The 22,483-nt window shown below is 45.0% G+C and overlaps 1 long non-coding RNA gene across 1 annotated transcript; it reads right to left on the bottom strand.

Annotated features, from left to right (window-relative positions):
• Positions 1-1,038: 1,038 nt before the first annotated feature.
• Positions 1,039-22,477, bottom strand: LOC119387948 (uncharacterized). Its single transcript, XR_005182591.2, has 3 exons — positions 8,784-22,477; positions 7,638-7,698; positions 1,039-1,151 (listed from the first exon to the last, which is right to left on the bottom strand). It is a non-coding gene; the product is annotated as an uncharacterized LOC119387948 (long non-coding RNA).
• Between the last annotated feature and the right edge of the window lie 6 nt (positions 22,478-22,483).

The raw sequence follows: 22,483 nt of genomic DNA, 5'->3' as shown, positions 1-22,483 counted from the left end.
GGGGAAGTGGAGGGCGAAAGGGATTGGAGATGAGGTGTGTGGAGAGGGTTTGCACATGCGCAGTAAGGGTGGTCACGCCGCACACCACCGGTTTGAACTCCGCCATAAGATGCTTCGCATCTAAAAGTGATCGACGGCATCACGGCCGCCTGGATCGGGGCGCGCAGATGATCCAGGCGGCCGTGACTGCATAATCCAGCTTCAAGGCTCTTCCGCCAGGCTGCGCGACATAGCGGTGTTTAGTTTTAAACACGATTTCAAAATATAAATCCTATTGACAACGCGAAAGGGATGCAGGAATCTGTCACTATATTTTACTGTCTTCATTTTTACCAGGATCTAATCACACGTTGCGACCACTTGTCGGTCCCTTTAACACACCCACTCGTAGCGCAATTCACATTTTGACACCGGGCGCGATTCTACGCTTTCGCCACGCTATATTAGATGCGTAAAGGAGACTCCTTCCACTACATAACATTCTATTTTTTTTTTTTTGCCGAAGCAGTTTCAAGAAATAGCGTAGCTCTGTGGTAGAACACCTGCCTGCCACGCAGACGGCCTAAGTTCTGTTCACTCTAACCCGAATATTTTTATTTTACTTACCTTTTTCTCAATTTTTCGGTCACTGACATTTTTCCTTCACAACCAACGACACCGAAATTTCTGCAAAACGAGCTTTTTAACGCTGTCGCGTTAAAATTGATTGGCAGAGCACCAAGTAACAAGGAGACTCCATATATAACATACAATATTTTAGTGTGACGTGGCAATCAGTCGCACGAACCATTCTGTGGTAAACACTCGGTTAAAATACTATGCTGTATGCATGTCGTAAGAATGAGACAAGGTCGCACTGAAGTACTATACAAGACATATAAACATCCGCCTTATGTGACGCACAATTCTTTGCAGTCACTATATACGGAGCCTTGCAAGCATATGAACACAATGATGCTCCAAAGTATGCAGACTTCATGGAGGCACAACAGACCGGATATTGTGATGTCCCTCTATTGCAAAGAAGACAACCAACAATACATCTTGACATATTCTTTATTTTTATCGCCGGTCTACAGGTGTTACAAGGGACATGCGTCCATCGCCAGTCTTGGGGGCCTTGAACACCAACATGGTTGTTGGGCTGCAACCTGCACAAAATATTGTCAATAGTAAGGAACCCAGGTAAATATAACCTTGGCTGTGCATGATTTGCCATTACTGCTGGCTTTATCAAACCACGTTGCTAAAACTACGAGACTTGTACAATGACAAGACACATTTTAAACACGTTTACTACACGTACAATATTTCTAATGGTATGCTGCCCAGAACAAGGCTTCGGTATAGGGTATGCACATGATCTGCCGTAGCAGATTCGATGAGCTAAAGGCAGCACACACGCGAGTTCTGGTTCCCAAATCTGCAGTGTGCCACCAAGGCCCAGTTTCAAGTCTTAATGGGAGCGCTGCCACACTTTTTCAGCCTGGTCAGAAAACGCTGCTGATTGGTAGTCGAGGGTCCTTAGAACACGCGAGCCAAACTTTATAATAGCACAGCACGCGGCCTGGAATTTACAATAAATTCTCAAGTCAGAAATCGTTCCCTCTTCTCTCGACAAACGATGCCCATAAACCCAAATTACTGCGCTGTAAACCCAAAGTAAACATGCATTGACTGATTTGAGCATTGTGAGCTGCAGTTACTGCGGCCGCCGCCATGTACCCCGCAATCACACTGAAAGTAAGCCATGAGTTACAAGGAAAAGTGCTCAAGGTCATGATGTGCGCTGATGAACTGATGATGCATCTTTTTGCCCCCTTGCCATATGGTCTATTGTCAAAGGTAGGTTCAGCTTAAGTATGCTGCTATAGCAGCTTGCAGTGGCACCCAAGTAAGTTCTCGTCTCCCATATTGTCCTCTTGTCACAGCAAGTAGTCCTTCTGTTGAGCTTAAGTTATACACTGCTATAAAGAGCTAGGCACTCCCATTTCCTTGCAATTCTTACAGGGAGAGAGAGGAGGCGCAGATGAGCTCTTCCCACTTCATAAGACAAAACACTTCTCAGTGAAGCGAATGCAGCACAGTAATAAACTACAGGGATGCAACTGCCAAAATAGAATTTGGAGCAATTTTTGAAGCAGCAAAATTTGGAGCAGTATAACAAGGCTTTCTTTTATAAAAGAAAGCAAAAATATGTAAAAACCATTCAACATCGCCTAACTCGTGCACAGTGCACGTGAGCACTGCTATTTCAATAAAACCATTATGTTGAACCACCCCACAGTGCAAGCAATGAAGAAATTCACATTCAGCGCCGACAGGCACTGGGAAAAAAACAACAAGAACTAGCGTACGTTTCTGTCCACTGTTTCTCAGGACAGCGGAACAGTCATACACAGCTCCGAATGACTGCCAGTAATTTTTTAGACGTAAGCAACCACACCAGTACTCGTAATTATTTATGCGGCGCATGCACGCTGGGCTGTGTCCCGTGACAGCTAGTAGTACTAGCCCATTCTAAATCTTAGTACGCTTTTCTGCAGGGCACCAGTGTACTGCGGCTAAAGTGGCTTAAAGGGGTACTGAAAAATTTTTGCGGGCGAGATAGCCTGCGGGATCGGTTCCCGTGAACATGCATATATAATCTGCGAAATATCTTTTGCGATCTGCGAAATATATTTTGAAGTTCGTGTGGGCTATAGACACCCTCTGGCTATTGACACCCTTAAAGGTGATCCTTGGCGACAGCCTACTTCCCTCACCTGACCACGCTGCAACAAGTTACGATGACATCATAGCCGCCATTTTTTTGCCGCGTTCGCTCCAGCAGCCTACTTCTGGGTGGCGACTCGAGAACCGCGCTGCTCCCGATAGGTGGTGATAGTTGCACCCGGAGGTTGTCATTTTTGAAACCGAAACTGACACTGGCTGGTAATGAGGAGCCTCTAATTAATTATCTGTCACATGCTGCAGCAAACGATGTGCCGTGTTATGACTAACAGGCCCCCAGCAACACATAGCAGTAAAAAAACGCGAGGTCAATATTTTCGTGTCAGTATCCCTTTAAAAAAGCGTTCAGCACGCCAGAGAACAAGGCCAGGAAATTTTACGACTGTTGGTTTTTTTTTCCCCCTCAGTGGGTTTAGGGTTAGACTCTGAATTGAAGTGGATGATGATACCCAAAATGCAGGTGGCCAACACGGCTTCAATTTCCTGCCAAAATTAGTGCAACTGAGAAAAACTTTGAGGCTGGTCGGGCATTTTTGGCGCAGCATGGCACAATGTCAACAAATATCACGATGTTGGCTCCGCTTGACGCAAAAATATGGAAGTGTATCAAACTGGCACAGCTGTTGTATCCCTGAGACTAGGTTTTATGCTTTCATTTGGCTTGGCTCAAAATTAAGACACTGATTGCGTCTGTTGATGCCAGATGGTGCTGAAGACACGTTGAAGCTAAAGTCCTTGAAAAAGATAAAGTAGCACCAGGGTTCGTACAGGTTTCAAAGGACAAAAGTCAAGGATATTCAAGGACTTTCAAGGCCCTCTTTGAGAGGTAATTTATTTTCCCCCATGTCGAAGATCTTGAAACAGTGCTCTCAAAAGGTCCGTCATTTATTGCACAAGAAAAATACATGTCACAAAACAAATAAACCGGTACGAGAAGTGGGATGTGATGACTTTCAAAGTCCAAAGAATATCTGCGTCAAAGACAAGCTCGTGCGTTTTAGAAGCATCATTTGAGCTTGGCGACTGCAACAGACGCTGTAGTGGACTGCTCTGTCGCAAGAGGCGTCAGGTAGCTTTTCAACGCACCCCTTGCCCCATCTTGATTGTGCCGATATGCTTGGCACTTTTCATGCGACTTTTTAAAGCGGATTCACCCATGGCAATCACATCAAGTTTTGCTGCAAAGCTTGCACTTAGCCCTATGCAGATTCGTCGTGTCAGGTGCAATCCAGTGCTTGTAGTAGTCATGGTGGAGCCACGTAGTCTGAAATTTGCTTTTTCAGGGCATTGTATCACATCTCAACAGATTACTTCCACCCTAGAGCACTGCACGGGCCGATTTTTCCGGCCCGGGCCCGGCCCGGCCCGAAAATGCCATGCTCCGGCCCGCCCGAGCCCGGCCCGGTGTTCTTAAATGTGGCCCGTACCCGGCCCGGGCCCGAAAGGTTTGGGTCCGGCCCGGCCCGGCCCGGCCCGTTTCAGCTAGTTATGCCTTGAGCATAAAGGAGGCACTGTCAAACCTTCGGTTATTGTGAAGATACCTGCCGCACAAAATATATTTTCTAGAGATTGTTTTAGGAACTTCTTTCAGTGTCACGACTTTCACTGGTACTGTGTATACTTTCGGTGAATTACGCGCGTAACACTCTTGCGAAATGACTGCAGGGCAATATAAAATATAATTGGAGTCATAGCTGGCTCTTTCATGTACGCACGCAGTGCTAACCACGCAATCTCATTTTGGCATTTCAAAGAACAACTACAAAATATAATACCTGCATAAAGTGGAGAAAAAAAGCATGGCAGACATTTTTAGGTTCAGTCTACATCAACTGCATACGAGCTAGGGCTGTTGAGTAAAAGTAGCAAGTCTCCTGCAAACTTCATCTATTGCACAATGCAATGAAAAAAAAAAAAAAAACGTGCTCTAGCTGCTTCTGGGAGGATTACACCAGGCTGGGCAGCGTTACATAAATTAAAGCTGTCGTGTTGACTCCTCGGCAGGCAACTGCACCCAATCTACACTACGTTTTCGTGCTCTAAACAACAAGGTTCTTTGTCCCACCCTTCTTCCCCGAGTCACCGCCACCGCAGGGCCATAGATCTGTCAAAGCAAGGCACACCCGTTAACGAGCGAGCCACCGTCCTCGTGTCAGATGTGTGTACAGTAACGGTGTGTGGAATAAAGGGTGCTTTAAATAAAACTAATCAGTCTGCGTGTTGGTTATTCCCAGACTCCCGGATCGCTTCTCTAGCCTGATCACTCCAGTTGTGAGCCACACTCGGGGAAACGAGTGTATCTATTGTCTGGCGCCTCACCACTAGTAATGACAAAATCAACAACGGCGTTCGCCCTGTGATAAGAGTCGCTCCGCATCTTGCACTCAAAATGCACGAAAAACAGCTCCCGAGATATTAATGGCTCACAAGTCGCGTTGGCCAGTCTACGGGCACGCGAGCGTAGCTGCATACTGGAAATGTTTCCCTAGATACGAACGCGCACATCTTATATACACTAATCTAGGCAGTTTACCGTTGCTTTCCTTACACGGTACCCAAGAACGTCTTTCACTCACTATAATGGCGGAAACTTATATTAGGCGTTCCTTGAAATCTCGTGTAGCATACCGATGGAGCAAAATTGTAGGCGTCTTGTACTGTGCAATTTCTGTGCACGCCAATGCACTCCAGGTTGTTTAAATTACCCGGAGCCCTCAACGACGGCGTCTCATATAGCCTGGGTCGCTTCGGGAAGTTAAACCCCACAAAACAACAAAAACAAAGCCACACAACGTACACACGCAATTATACAGATACGTATGTGACCCGAGCCTAAAACGGGCCTGGCTCAGGCCCGAGCCCGACCCGAGCCCGAAGATCATGGGCCCGAGCCCGGCCCGGGCCCGATCCAACAACCCCTTACCCGGCCCGGCCCGGCCCGCGGGCCGGGCCGGGCCCGGGCTTTCGGGCCGGCCCGGGCCCGTGCAGTGCTCTATTCCACCCCTTGCACTAACACGTAGAAGGCATGCTCATTCCAAAAAGCGCTGGTAGCACAAGGACACGACTAGGTTAAAGCCTGCGCACAAACGCAGACGCCGCAGAGGACTGCGATAGTGATGGGGCGACTGCGCTTTCAGCTGACACTACTTCTGCCAGCACCGGTGGTGACATTTCAAGTCACTGACACAATGTCTACGGTGAACGCTGCCTCTGACTCGCACCAAGTCCAATGTTGCCAGCTGTCTAATGAGAGTCGGCTAAATAGGTATAAAAATTGGTACTGTTTCTTGGCCGCATTACAGAACTCAAACAAAAGACAAAAGTTCAGCAACGAAATGTTTTCATGATGACAAATACAAATTCAAATTGAGCATCCAACAAATTCAAGGTTTTTCAAGGAATGGTCCGAAATTCAAGGTTTTTAAGGGCCTTGAAAACACTTCCGATTTTCAAGGGTATTCAAGGACCTTTGCGCACCCTGAGAGCCAACTGCATCCCTTCGCCTCTGCCTCCTCTCCTAGCTAGCAGCTGCAGCAGTGCCTCTAGGGTGTCCAGCAGGAAACTACGAACTTTTCCCACTGCAGTGAAAACATCTTGCTGCTGTACCTGTCTTTTGCCATTGCTGGCACAGCAGGTTGGCACACTGAAGCATGCAGAACAATCGTAGAAACAGGCTCAAGTGCATTCAACCACATACCGCATCAAGTAAACCACCCAGAAGCAGACAAACAAGATGGCGCTTCCATGACCCTCTAAGAAGTCAGTGCGTTGCGCTGCCATCAGGAATGAGCAATTTTGTGTACTCACTGACAAAACGAAAATACCCCAGTATACATTACATTGTCGTATGTATTTTTTTTTTTTTTGCATTCTATTTCGCGGGCCTTTCCGATTGAACCGCTTAGAACCGCAGCGCCCTTGGGCGATCTAGCAGAAGAATTGCACAAGGCCGTCTTTCCAGCTAAAAGCCATGTTTCGTGAGCTTCGCACCTACACTTCATTTGCAATCTACAAAGCGCAAGACAGGGGAGGTGCCTTTACACCGACACAAATGGCAATATAGTTATTTTTCAGGAATCTTAGTTGAAGCATGCTAACTGAGCATTCTGCTAGTCAATATTGCGTCGATATTCTGCTAGTCAATATTGCGAAATGGCTAACTAAAAGTGTTGTGTACGCACACCGTTTAGCACACACCATTCGCTGCAGTTGTGGACACTATACTAAGACTTGTCTACACCCAGCGACAACTAATCTTGACAGTAGAGCGAAAGCTACGAAGGCACGGCTTCCGCACATTTATGTTGCTCCGCAACTAGTACGGCAGCTTGTGGCTGATTTTGGTTTTGCTCGCTCCCATCGTTAACGCGTTTAGAAAATTACACAAAAACTGTATAGGAGAAACGTTTCGAGTGTTCAGTGTACATTTTAGTGTCATATTACGAGTAGATTTTTTTTTGTGGAGAAGAGTGCGTTTTCGGCTGCACACTGACCCACTATGTCATGGATGCTGAAAAGGTGCTGCTGTCCAAGAAATGGAAAGAAAAGGAAGGCATTCTCGCAAAGTGAACAATAACTGTACTTTACCCATGACGTCCCACAACTGTTTGAGTCTGATAATAAATAAAACAGCATTTATTTCAAGAAAGCATAGGAGAAAATTATCAGTAAACTTAGGTACTATTTTCTGGCACGGTAGCAGGAACGCAATTCAGTTCTGTAGCTTCCACACTGATGTCAAGGAAAGTTGTCGCCAAGTGTAGTTTGTCTATTGTCAAGGCAACTAGCATTACTCCAGGCATCATAGCATGTCCCTAGAAGTACAGTGCCGGTGCCTATTGAAAATGAGTTTACATGCATCCATGGGTACATAACTAAAGTTCTACGACATAATGTTTCCTTACCAGTTTTAGGTAGTACCAGAAGCACCCTGTTCCCACTGGCTGTCCAGCAATGATGCCCATCCTGTATGCACCAAAATTTGCAAGCAATCATCATAAAGGTATGTACTAGGCCTGTGCGAATCATAAATTTTAAGTTCAAAGTGAATTTAAATAGTATATATTGCTTATTATAAATAAAAATGAGCATATTTGTCATGACCTAACTAACCTGCACAATATATTTTTAATTGAAACAAGCATGTGCGAATATCATTCTTTTTGGTTCAAAGTAACAGAATTTGTCTTTTGGTAGAAGGCAAGTGATAATTTGTAAAATAGCTTAAGCTTTAAATTAGTATATACTTGGAGCATATAAGCCGGTATAACGAGCTTTTAAAATGAAAAAATGATTAATCAATGCAAGGGTAATTTGTCCACTTAACCTTGAAATGGGGCTTCACGGCAGTATTCACGGTATAGCACCCCTCCACTGCAGTGAAACCACCTTTACAGGGGGTTACATGCGGTTTATCTGTCTATTAGTATATTTTGAATACTTTATACACTAATATTTGCACAAGCCCAGTATGTACTGTAGCAACGATATATGGTACGAACAGGACAGCAGCTATAACAGGAATTATATGCACTTATATTATTGTGTAGCTCACTTATTCAAAACCGCCCAGTGCTAGTTGTATCAAGTTTACGTAAAAGCATGTCTCAAAATCTTTTAGTACCTTGAAAAAGTCTCATCAAAGACACACTTGAACTGCTTTGGACACATCTACGGCAATATTCCCACAACAGAGCAACTTTTTTTCGTCTGCTATACAAATGGCAGCACTTCAAGGCTGTTTCTTGAAAAATTTTAGTTTTATTACCAAAACCGCACCATCATGAGGCACGATGACGTGGCACTCAAGATCAATTTTGTCCACAGGTGCCTTTGCATTTACTAATTGAGTATCAAAGCTGTGACCTCCTGCTTGGCAGTGCAATGTCATAGCCACAGCTCAGCATACCATGGCACACTTACTACACAAGGTGCCACAATTTTTTTAGAGCTCCAAGTACGGAATTATTTGGTTTTTTCTTCAGTTATATGTTGGTTCAACAAAGCCCAACATAGGCACGAGGGCACTTTCTGAATAGGTCGATACTCACCTCAAAGAAAGTTGAATGCTCACTCCTTCACAGGAAAAGTGCTTCAACCTGAAAAAACAAAGGAGGCAGTTAAGAGTTGCAAAACAAGAAATTATCATTTCCGTTACCATCTTTTAAACGAGCCATTTCTGATAATTAAGAAAGCGAGGTCTCTATTCAAGTTAACTAAACTTTACAAGCCCTGCACACTGGCAAGAGCAAATATTGTTATGATAAGCTGCCAGGCACGAAGCCTGGAGCTTGGAATTGAACGTGCAAGTTGTGAAATGTGTACTTGAGAAATGTGCGACTAGCAAAGTGCTAGAAATGCCATTACTTAATGCCATACGCTGTGGAAGTATCCAGCACTAACGGAGGCTACTGATTAGGTTCAAGCTTCATGCGAGCTCTTTATCATATTTACATTAAAATTCTATGGCTTTACGTGCTAGAACCAAGATTATGAGGCATGCCGTAGTGGAGGACTGAGCTTAGGACAACCTGGGGTTCTTTATAGTGTGCCTGAATGCAAGCATGTGGGCACTGCGCCCTATATTGATATCAGAGGTTTCACGTGAGCCTTTTCCCCTCCTTGGCGTAATCTGGCTGTTCGACAGCACAAAAGACATAGGCAATGTAATGAAACTTTTGTTAACCCACCTGTGGTACTATCATCCGTGGACGCAATTGATTTCAGCATCGCGGAACCGAGCTTTGTGGTCTAGAGTTCACGTGCAATGCTTCGCTGCACTTCAGCACCAGCATACAACGGGATATAGAAGCAGGCCAGTTTTGATAACAGCATGGCATGTTTGCTTCCACAAAGGTTTGCACTATGGTTCAGGGAGCTTAAGTCCAGTAGCAAACACAATTATGTGCCTACGATGACCTATTGAACCACAAGACACTTAGGCAGTCTGGGTTGCACATGATTTTTTTTTAAATTTAAATTAACTCCAGACAATAGAAAACAAAGACTGATAAGTGCTAGCTTATGATGGTTGGCATTCAGCTCTGCGTCATCTGCAACATTTGTTGCAACAACTGCTAGAACCTTCAATATATTTGCAGCTTAGCTGCAATAGTGATAATACCACGTAAGTGTTGTACTTGTTCTCTTGTCTACTGATAGGGAAAAGTTGGAAAATCTTTGGAGGTGAAAGGCTGCGGTCATCTAATCACAAAAAGCATATGCAATTGGCAGTGGACAGTGTCACTCGAACTTGTCACTGCACCTATACATGTAAGCATTACTAAGACAAAGACACACAGCCATGCGTGGTATTATAACTTTTTATAAACACTTTAAGGTATGATAAACGAAGAGTAAAATGGTGCATGAGGCTTCCTTCTGTACAGCAGCAGCATTGGCTGAAGTGCTTTCATTTATGAGACTATGTCATGGTAGTGTGAAATACTTGGCCGTAAGGCTGTGGAGCCACTGGTGCTGTGCCCTCTCCATAGAATGACGGACTTGCGAAGGCTGTGAAGGATTTAAGAAAACGGCCTTGCAAGCATATCCACAATAAAAATCCTGGAAAAGCTTTACTATTAGATGCAAATGAGATGCGCCAAATGGCAGCACTAACTAGGGCAGAAAGGCTTACAATAGTCACAGCCAAGAAACATACAATGCAAACACAATGCTTGCATTGTTTACATGTTAATTTTAACTTAACAGAACCAGGTTTAATGGAACTGAAAGATTAGCAACTTGCAAACTACTGCACAACATGCACTGTAGCAGCTGGAAGCATTTACATGGATCAGTGTTAAGTGCAATGCCTTCTCGAACTTATTCAGGCATCACCACACTTCCATGAACCTAGCTACAGTTAAAGGTCGTATATCAGTTTTTACATACCAGAACATTCTCACAGAATATAGAGCTTTGCGCTATGCAAATTCTGTATCACACTGCAGCATTTTGAATAAGACTTCTGATCAAATAAGGCTCAAAAAGTAACCTCAATGAGCTCTATAACAGAGCAGAGCAAGTTAAAGGACACTGCCATTATGAATAATTGGCCTCAAGTGCCACAGCACCTACATAGGAAACTTACACTTGAAACTATATCTGATCCTATGAAAACAGGCAATGCTGCAAGTATTAGTACAACAATTACAATTCTAGAGCAGCAAACTCAGTAGAATGTCGTAGGATATAGAAATTAACTAGCAAATTGAGACCCATGATGTGCTTTCCCTTGAACGCATTTGAGCAAAATAATACTCTAACATTCATCAATGCTTCTGCATTTAAGGAACACCGAAGGTGCAAGTGCTCGAACAAACTGCCGATCGCGACAGCAGTGCTGTTTGCGGCAACTGCCTTGCCTATCTCATCGCTTCATTAGTCTAACATAGTGCAATTCTAAAGTGATTTGTGCAACTACTTTGTTGTTTCCACAAGCCTTGAACGTCCCTGCTCTAATCACACTAACAAACTAACGCTGTGCCATCCCTCTGTGTAAAAACTTCCATAAAAGCAATAAATCCCACAGTGCTTACTGCAAATGGGGCGTGCTGGGGAGGCAAAATGCTGAAAAGTTTCCTAGTGCAGACTAAAGTTTCACTTTAATTTTAAAGACACTTGCACATGTAAGTGCCAAACTGAGCATGACTTAATACTGTTGGAGCTATGTTACAGCTGGAATACGTTTGATGTTTTCCAGCTTTAGCCGTAAGCTTACCAGGGCAGCGTAACAGACGCAGTTCTCAAAGGAAAAGCAGCATCAGAAAGGCGCACGGCCCCGTACATTTCTTCATTCTGCAGCAGTGTGGCTGGAGAAGTTCACTATATCCCACAAGGGCTAGTGCTGCACACTAAGCACCTCAGTAATCAAACTTGGCAGCAGCTAGGGGGGTTCCACTCCACATTTTATTTCATTTGATCCGCCTGGACCACTTCGAATACATACAGTCAGTAGCATGTGCTTGTTTCACGACATGAGCGCTAACACCAAGTTCAGAAGACAATGCCAGGCTCCATGGGTAGATGAAAAATAAAATTATGATGTGCCTAACAGTGCACTGTGGCCTTCCAAGCCACCTGGCTAATGTTTAGAAAAAAAAAGTGAGAAATGAGAAATGAAGGGTAAATTACAAAACACTAGGTATACATGTGGTGTTGGGAGGGAGAAATGTAGCACTGTGCCTGCATCTAGAAATTTCTTCAAGCAAGGCTGTGATGCTATGTTGAAGATGGATGGTGGTGGGCAAGGTGGAGGCTTTCATTTATGAAAAAATGTCTCTGCCCCTCTTCTATGCCTGCTCTCAAAAGTAAAAAAAAAAAAAGGACAGCAGCTTGCTGCACTGTTAATAGTGGCCTGCCCCTCCATAGCTATCCCGAGATTGGCCATATGCTGCGCCACCATAGCTGTCATAGGAGGCATAGTCTGATCGGGGACCACCTGCAAGCAACGACAGACACCGAGACTGTTATGCCGCTTCACACTTCTTTGCGCATTCCAACAAGTGGCAGGAAACCATGCCAACTAAGCGCCTTGTTCACATCTGGCCTGCAACATTTTGTTCAGATCCTAGATTTCAAGCCAAAGCTTCATTACAACTTACTGTGACTGACAATTCTGTGCAACAACGTATAAGCGAGTCAACTATTACAGCTGTTTCTCAGTGTGGTGAAACTAGGAATTCGCAATGCGTAACTTCTCACTTCATAGTGTGCAAAACGAATACACGAATACTAGTGCCTCTGATATGAATTAACGGCTACCTTCCAAGACCCATTTAGGTCCAATAATCTCCTTTCCAGTTGTGCAACACAGCCATCTTTTAGCAGTTGCTTACAGGCACTGCGTAAGATATACATTCAGTAGCACTGATAGTTGGACGAGTTGTTAAGGGTTCATGATTATGAAACGGCACAACGAAAAGACACACAAAGATTAGTTGAGAATCCGGCACTTGTCTTCATCATCGACAGTGTTGTGTCTTTTCGTTGAGCTGTTTCATAATCAGATCTACGGCAAGAAGTGACAACAGTGTCAGGATATGAGCCTCCGCAGCCCATTTGCAGTCTGTTTTGCCAGGTTCTGCTCACTTAGGACCTGCGATCCAGCTTCATGATCCACCACTGTGTATGGAACAACTAGAGAATAAAACTTGTTAAATGAAGCAAATGCTGGAACACTCTCAGTGATTACGAAGATTGTTAGTGAATCGCATGTTCCATCCAGCACTGCCATTGTTACATGTTGAGCAACTGGCAAGATCATTTAGTTAGGTGCAGGTTGTAAATATTGATTGTCACCATCACGTGACATTTGTTCTAAGCACGTAGTTTTAAATTTGGTGCTTTCAAACCACTTGTAGGGTCTTAGTGTTACCAAGAAGTAGGTCAATTTCTACAAATACCTTCGCAAAGGCATGCCATTTCAATATTTTGTTAACGCACACTTGTGTGGAGCCTCTAATGTGTTGAAGGTTCACGGGTCTTTAGATGCTTTGGAAGCATTGGTGTTAAGTTGTATTCAACGTCAATTATGAATTGTGTTACAATCATTTGCTACTTACGGTTCAGGTCCAAGAAAGCATCAGAAATACCGTTAGTGACTAACAACACCGATCAAGGCATGCTGATTAAACATCACACCTAACAGCTGGCTCCAGGGTGCATGTGCCTAAGAATGGTGTTTACAAGCAGCATCAGCAATTGCACAAGCTAGCAAGGCAAGCAAGCAGTTCTAATTAAAACCACACAACTGGCTTCTATAATATGTTGCTCCCAGTAGTATGCCGACAAATGGGGCAAACAGCAAGTGAACGAAAAGACAACAATCAAAGCAACTCTACATACACCAGCGAGGGTCTGGAAGGCACATGAATAATACTATGCAATTTCTAATTACTGCATTTACTCTCATAATGATCACACTTAATATTTATGTCAAAATATGGAGGGCAGTGCGCACTAGCCTCCAATATATGAGTGCCCCTTTTTCTGCGCAGTTTATCACATGCAAAGAGGGTGAGAGAAAAAAGTGGAAGCTTCGAGGTTTAGAATGCTACCAATAATAATAATATCTGGGATTTTAGGTGCCAAAACCACGTTATGATTATGAGGCCTGTTGTAGTGGAGGGCTCCGGAAAGTTCTACCATCTGGTGTTCTTTAACGTGCACTGACTTCGCACAGTACACAGGCCTCTGACGGGCACCAAACCTGCAACCTTCGAGTCAGCAGCAGAGCACCTGTAAACCACTGCAACGGACTAGAATGCTACCAAGATGACTGTCCTTAACAGTGCCATTGACAACTGTTGCAACAACTCATATGTGCAACTAAAATTTTCGACACTCCACATTGGACTCGAGGAAATTTTTCGCAAGAGTAACAATTGGACCATTCAGTTAACGTCTTTTTAGAAAGAGAGAGTGATCACTGTGAGACTAACTGCATTAGTGCAATGAATATTGATGGCACAATCCTAGCCAACACCACTCCTCTTACACTTTATAATTTAAAAGTACACAATTTGTTGGCTGTGAGGGCGCTCTAAAAGAAAGATGTGCAGCATTTGTTAACAGATTTCCGGTTTTATCTGGTTCATTTTCAGAAAGGGTATAGTGTCATGCCCGAATGCATAGAACTCCAAAGGGGTTGCATAACGCTTTGATAAATTCATTATACCAAATAAAAACGATGCTCATATGAACCTTACTTAAAACCTTTGCACATCGTCGAGACCATAAAAAAAAGGGAATTTAGAGCCTGCTACAACGAAATTGACTGGACACGCGCGCTAAAGTTCCGTGTTGCGTAACTTCATTGCAGCAAAATTTCATGTATAGACAACAAAAGTTAGAAAGATCTGATGATTATGACTTGTCCTCTGGTCACAGCAAGCTCACACATTATCTTTTGCTTTGAACTCTCACTAATTCAGACTTCCGTGGCCGCACACCAAGTGAACGTATTTTCTCGCGTGTAACACACACAAAATACAGTCGCCGATAGTTTATCCGGATGCTGAAAATTCGGACATGCTCATTTATTCGAACACCTTCACGGCACCGCCATTCGTCCCATTGAAGTAATGTAAACTCACGACCGAAAATTGGAACGCCCCACAGTGTGCCGTTCGATTTGTCGGACTACAGCTGGCTGATCGAGTGCGACATTGAACGCCATGACAAGCTGTCAGCAACGTTTACAATATTTTTGCAAGGTTGCCAGCACTGAAATGTGGCACCGGCTATAGCTGGAGATCGTGCCAGTGTCATAATCCACGCAGAAAAATTACGTATCTCGAAGGCATGTTTGTTGTATGCACGAACTGTCGCCTGGTGGCTTTAGCCAGTCAAGTATCCATTGAAAGGGTACCACAGCCAAGCAGCAGGCCAAGCCAAGCCAAGATTGGAATCTGCTCAGTGCGGTGTTTGAAGAGAATGACAGTGTGTACGAGTACGACAACAGAAGCGCTGCAACATCTAGCCCAAATGTCGTTCCCTTTTGACGTTCGAGGGTTTGCGTTGCCAGATGTTTCTGTGGCTAGGCCTGATCTGCGTCCCGAGCTTTGTGTCTCGCTCACTTGTTGCTTGGCGTGCGAGGCCTGATCTGCTGAAATTGCTCCAATACCGACCGTTCCATGTGCACTGTCTGAACTAAAGAAACGCGGCAACTACAAGGCGCTGACGATGGCGAAAAAAGCAGCAATCATGCGCCAGGTGGAAGATGGCCGACCTCAATCCGAAGTTGCTTGGGAGTTTTTGACGAATTGGGCGATGAGATCATCCGTCCGCTACTCGAACCAGCACATGTGGACAGTGACTGCCGCGATGACGCGCCTCTCACACCACAGCCATCAAGTGCGGATTTAGCGTAGGCCGTTGCAGTGCTATTGTCGACCCACAGGGGTGGCCAAACATTGGCTGAAATACAGGCAGACTTGGTCGCGCATAAGCGTGCATGTGGAGAAACGCGCACTGACAAGTTTTTTTCCGGCCGCTGGCCCAATAAAGGTGCTTTTTTCTGGTTAATCTTTTTCGGAGTCCCGATTATTTGGACTTTTCAGCAGTTCCCGCCGAGTCAGAGTAAACAGTTGGCAACTGTATACAGAAAATTTGGAGCTAAACACTGGGTGCAGGTTATACGCGAATTGCCGTGTGCAAGTTGGCTTCATGGCACGCCATTGCGGTAATGCAAGAAAGGCGTGCCACTCCAACATGCCAGTATGTTTTTTCTTTCTCCCGCGGTTTGTTGTGGGGGTTGCCGGCTCTATGCAGGGGCGGGTTATACACGAGAAAATACATGAATAAGGCTACCTTCAGTGTGCACAGCAACAAGAACGCACTCCTATGCTTTGCTAGAGGTCAACTGAAAACTAAGTGCTGAAGCTCCGCACTAATACCATAGTAATATCATAGCGACCGACAAGAAAACCGAAACACTTCGTGCTGCTTTAAAACTTTATTGCCTTTAACCTTTCAGCATTAGCTGCGTACCTTCGGAGCTTATTTGCTATCGAATTGTGATGATAGCGACAACTGTTTCCTGCGCAGTGGTTGCGGCAAACGGTACTTCCGTTTACAATCTGTACTGGCCGTGCACGTGCCTTCAGAACTGAGTCGTTGCTATTTGTGATCGTGTCTACAGCGGTTTTGTCAGCAGCACTGCTTTGAGTTTGTGCACGTTGGATGCGCGCGTACTTTCAGTGTCCGGCCACAACTGCATCGACACGACCATATCTGTGTTCGCAGTGGTCGCCGGCCGCGCGTGCCTTCATAACGCAGTGGTTTTCAATCATGATCGCAGGGAGAGTGACGACAAGTAGTGGTTATGTCTTGAGCACTACGTAAAAAACATGAAGGAAGTTCTTGATGTCGAAAACTGATGGGAGAGCAATTTTACCACGGCCCGCACGCGCATCAAACACGCCGGCTGCATCATGGTGGATTGATGATCAGTCACGAGCCAACGAGAAATGGTCGAGTTGCTAGTGGAGTTTCATGGCAATCCTAGGCAAGCTCCTTTTCCTTATGTGGTAGCACTTGCGAAAACTTAATTGAAGCGGAAGTACTCGGGAAAACTATTCATGGTGATTGTTTTATATAGGCGGCTGACAGGGAAATGATAATTATTTGTTGTGGCAGAAATTTCGTTGTAGCCGAGTTCGTTATAGCAGGATTCGACTATACAGTCAACGTCCGATTTTTCGGACTCCCTAGGGACCGCAAAATCGTCCGGAAAAACGAATTCACGCTTTATTCCGCTCAAGAGGTCAAATCACCACAGCCACATCCGAAATAGCTTTAATGCATCCCAGTATAATTATCAGACATTTTGGTGCGCGCTCAGGCTCTCACAAATACATTCGGTACCTGCCGTGAACCCCGCTTAACTATGTACGTATACCGTATTTACTCGATTCTACCGCGCCCTCGATTGTAACGCGCACCCGTTTTCCGCGACCAAAAAAAAAAAAAAAAAGTAATACATCGATTGTAACGCGCACCCATTTTTCGTGAGAGAAAAAAAGTCCGTAGGAGTCAAACTTCGCACATTCAGAAGAACAAGTATTTCGGATTAAAGAACTGAAGTTTCAAAAAAGTAAAACACAAAGTCAAAAAGCGGGCCTTGCCGCTAAAACTGTCACCACTACGGCGGCGATACGAGTCGCGTAATGGATCAGTCCTCGTCGCTGTCGGACAACTCCTTGTCGCTGTCAACACTCTTCGATTTCGGGAAACCGGCCCTGCTTTGGTCCACTGAAACCTTTTCGTGAAGCTTTGTTGTAAAAAATCTGCTTCTGTTCGCGCCAGTCTCGCACGCACGTTTCGGGAACTCCGAACTATATCCGAGCGACCGCGATGCGGCCCGATTTCCGTCCGTCTCTCTGCACATGTAATAACTATTCTTTTAAATGCGGCATTGTGGTACACTCGTCGAGTATTTGGAGTCGGCACTTCCATGCCGTCGATGCGAACGCAGAACGGGATGACAATCTCCTCAGCACACGTACGAACTGAACAAATGGCAGAAATGGCCAAGACGCGTAGGAGGCGGCCATTTTGAAATGTCGATGGCAATACGATAACCGAGTTTCTTTTTTTTTTCGGTACTCGATTCTAACGCGCATGCGATTTTTGGACTCGTTTTTCCGGAAAAAAGGTGCGCGTTAGATTCGAGTAAATACGGTACGTGCCAACCGCCAATTTTGCATCTCGTGATGAGCGCCGCTGATATCAGCAAAGCGCGGAATAGGTTACGGCTCTCTCGCATGGAGCGTTTGGAAACAATGACGCGGAACACTAAGACTGGCGGAAGAGCAGACAACTCGTCTGGCTTTCCCCGATGTGTGTGCACATGTAAATGACGCGCACACACATCGCCGAATCTCCGCCGATACGCAGCATTTCTAGTTCTATGCAGCACATTGCCAACTAAGCTGATGCAGCCACTGTACTGTTGCTGTATCGTGCGCACGCATTTATCATGAAAGGGTTCATGATGCTCACGTTGTTCCTGACCGCACACGGACGCGGCATTGGCGAGCTGGTTTCGTCCATGAAGGCAACGAGTCTGTGCGGCGCACTTGGCGGTCTCGCACAAAGAGGCAGCAGGAATGGCGGTGCAGCGGGTTTCGATTCTCGCCTGTTAAATGTGTGCAGCACGCACGCAACTGCGCTAGGCCACATGCACTACCGAGCAGTTAACTGAAGATGCTTATCGTAATGGTTGTCAGCGATTAAGCTGTACTGGCGAGTTTGCCAGTCGCCGCCATCACGCCTCCGCGCATTTCCGTTGCTTATCCGTAAAGACATCGCCACACGGCGCCGTGATAGCGGCCCCATTGAATTTCTGGTCTGCTTCACCCCATAATGCTTTGGCATTGTGGCAAAGCTGACTTTTGGACTCTGCTACTGTCGCGAACAGATCGACTCGCGAAAACGCTGGTTTGAACCTACGAGATAAGACGCGGCAGAGGTGGGGGCTTCAAATAATTGCTTTCAGACCTGCAATTTATGCATAAAGTCGGAAAAATCGGACGCGGAAGAGTTTCAGCGTCCGAAATTTCAGACGTTCTAATACATTGACGTCTATGGGGCTGGTGACGGTGCTGCGAAAGAGTCCAAATTTTCGAGCATGTCCGGAAAATCGGGCGTCGGAAAAATCGGCAGTTGACTGTATTACCTGTCTACTGCTGGGGACAATGCAAATGCTATTTTCTGCTGTTTGCGGATGACCCTTCTAATGCTATGAATAGTTTGCAAAACCTAATACATGTTGAAACATTTTATTAAGATTTTTGCAAGTCTCTTTTACTGGCCACTTTTGTCCATGAGAGTACATTGTGTAGAACGCATCGGTTGCAGTGGAACTTTTAATATGGAATCTTCATGAAACTGCGCAATAACATCCCTAGCATTGCACAATTCGATGACGACCAAAAACTGCAACCCTAATGCATAGTTTTGCACAACAAAATTGCAAGGAGCTTTAATTCAAACTATAGCAAACCCTCATTTTAACAAAGTAGACTGCAAAGCAATACAGTAAGCAGACAAAAGCCTCCCAACTGTTCCAAACAGCAGAAAAGTAAAAAACTGGATGCCCTAACACTCCTACCATAGTGACTCATCTTTGTCTCTATTCCAGTGATAAAGAGGTCAGCTGCTGCAAGTAGATGCCTGGTGCAAATGGTACTACTTGGTGCTGTCACTTTGAGGACTTTTAGTCATGACAGAGGCCGATCCAGATTGAATTTCTCGGGCAGTCTGCATTAGCATGAACTGCGACAAGGAGCCAACTGCGACCAAGAAATTCAATCTGGATTGGCTTCGATCACAACCAAAGGTGTGCCATGCAACAACTGCATTATTCAAGCTTTGTGCAAGTCCATCACACTGTGAAAGAGAAAGGAGCTCTTAACCTGAGTGCACATAAGCAGCGCTGGTAAGTTTTCCTTCCGCATTGCAGTATGGGCAACAAGCCAGATGCACTGCTGTGTTTTATTCTGCTATGGTCCTTGCATTCCAAGTACGTTTGCTGATGCTGCAACTTCTACGAGCACACTAAAGCTCACCAATTTGCAAAATAGGATAACCTGAACTCTACGTCTGGTCCAGGAAACCATACGCATTATGTAATGAGATCAAACTCTTGTTAATTTGGATCCATTTGCCCGCAAGCTGGTTAAGTAGTAGGTCAATCTGCAGAGCGTGCCGAGTGCGAAGAAACGAGAAAACGGCACTAGCATCCAAGCAAGGTTGAGCAGCACAGCTCACATTGCCACATTCACTGTTGTTAACTGTACGGCAACAAATAAGCCAGAACATTTCATGACTATCACTGCGATGATTGCATGCCTTCAGAACTACATGGTCACTAGCTGCAATTTGTCTTGAGCTAGATTTCATCAGCAGCAGCTCCGACAAGCTGTAGTTTCGTCGTAACTCTGCATAGGCCATGTCACGTTACCTACGATCGCGTCGCTCGCGACTACGCTTACATCCACCATAGACGCAGGATTCCGTACTTTCATTTCGACACTGTGCAACGTTGTGCACTTTAACAGAAATAGAGGATGTTGTCTAGAATGACATTAAGATCACCCACAATATTGCATTAAATGCGACAAATTGTTGACACATTACAAAGGAAATTGAGATGAAAACTGTGACAGTTGGGAGATGACAAGAAGCACGTGAGGTGAGCAGACTCCTGGTAAATGGCATGATCAGATCTCGATGCTTTTATGGGAAGCCCACTGATGTCTTGCTGGTGCTTGCATGCACAAGCAGCAGCTTCATGGCAAGGCTGTAATCTAGATCACCTTTGCCCATTTTGATTTCATTGTAAACACTGCACTTGGCAAGTACAAACAAGGCACTCGCTGGCCCCCCAAGTCACAATGGCAAATGTTCAGGGAGTGGAAGCTACACAGCATCAATGCATTCAGCAACAATGCTTTGTTTCTTTTGTACTGCAGCAGGTGCAAGCACCTGGTGTACTTGCGCTTCTGTTCTAGCCGACGTGTTTCAAGATATGCGTGTAGAGGCAGACACAGGTGCCACTGGCAAAGCTGTTTGCAACGGACCGATACTTACGCAGTGTGCTAGGCAAGCCTGGTATCCTGGCCAGTGACAACCTCACCCAAACTCCTTATTTAGGTGTAATCCAAAACTTGACAGTTGGACCGTAACTGCACTCTGGTGACTAAATCTCAATAAAATGGCTTGCTCACAGACACCGTGAAGCAGCAACAGGAGACTGCTTGGCCAATCGGATAGCATGTTTGTTGCAAGTGAGTACTGGTATGTATGAATGAATCACTCTTGACTGCCAATAAACTTATGAAGAGCTGCTCTTTCAAATGAGACCAAAATGAACACAATAACGTACGTAATGGCATATTCACACCATGGAGGTTAAATGCTGGCGCCGATTCACTCCAGAGGAGAGCTATAAATTGACGTAACAATGATATAGGAATTTTAAAAATGCCAGATTTAGGAATCCAATCTTTAATAAATTAAACTTCCAGCCTCCAAGAAGAAGGCTGTCTTATTTTGGTGAATTTTCACTATATGTTCTTGTCTACTAGGCTTGGGTGAATATTCAATCCTCTGATAGTCTACATTCGCTTCGCCTCAACATTTGAATTCATCCATTTTACCATATGTAACTTGTTTGAAAAGGTATTTTCACAGTAGTGCATAACACGCTGCTGTGAAACCACCATGTAGGAATACAGTCGCCGACCGTTTATTCGGGCACTTTCGCGGGCCCACCACTCGTCCCATTGAAAGGTTGCACTGGTCATGGCAGTGCCAAAATCCATGCATAAAATTACAATTACAGATCATAAAGCATTGCATTTTGGCTTTAGCCAGTCAAGTATCCATTGAATGTCTACCACTGCCAAACTGCAGGCAAAGCCAAGCCACGCTCAGAGACAAGCTTGGCGTGGCGTTTGAGGCTTTGCATTCACGTTGTTGTAGCATTGTAGTTGTTTCTGTGGCTATTGTTGTAGCATTGTAGTTGTTTCTGTGACTATGCCTGATCTGCGTCTCGTGCTTTGTATCTAGCTCTTATTTGTTGCTTGGCGTGCGAAGTCTGATCTGCTGAAACTGCTCAGACGCCACCCGTTCCCACCTGCGTCGTCAGGACTAATGAAAAAATGCAGCCACTACAAGACACTAACGACTGCGAAAAAAGCAGATATTAGCCAGGTGGAATGCGGCTGACTTAAATTCGAAGTTGCTCGGCAGTTTTCGCCAAGTTGGACGACTATGAGATCGTCCGTCAGGTCCTCGAACCAGTGCAGGTGGACAGAGACTCCAATGATGACACGCCGCCCACACCACAGCTATCAAATGTGGACTTAGCGCAGCCCGTAACAGTGCAATTCACGTACAGTAAAGGTGGCCCAACACTGTCTGAAAAACAGGCAGACTTGGCGTATGCGTGCTTGTGTGAAGATGCACATGGTCAAGTTTTCCCGGCCACTGGGCCAGAAAAGATTCTCTTTTTTTCTTGTGATTCCTTTCTTGCTGAATTTTCTGCAGTTCCAGCAGGGTCCGAATGAACAGTCGGCAACAGTAATTCACTCTGCTGTGAAGCCAAAAGTCAAAGTAAAGTTTGGTATTACCCACATCTAGACTTATACAGTCGAACCCGACTATATCGAACCTGTTTACATCGAATTATCCTGTATATCGAACAACTTCTGAACACGGTATAGTTAGTGAGAATATA

This window comes from Rhipicephalus sanguineus, chromosome 3 (assembly GCF_013339695.2).
Source record: "Rhipicephalus sanguineus isolate Rsan-2018 chromosome 3, BIME_Rsan_1.4, whole genome shotgun sequence".
In the NCBI taxonomy this organism is placed as follows: Eukaryota; Metazoa; Arthropoda; class Arachnida; order Ixodida; family Ixodidae; genus Rhipicephalus; species Rhipicephalus sanguineus.
This window is presented reverse-complemented; position numbering and strand designations above follow the sequence as displayed.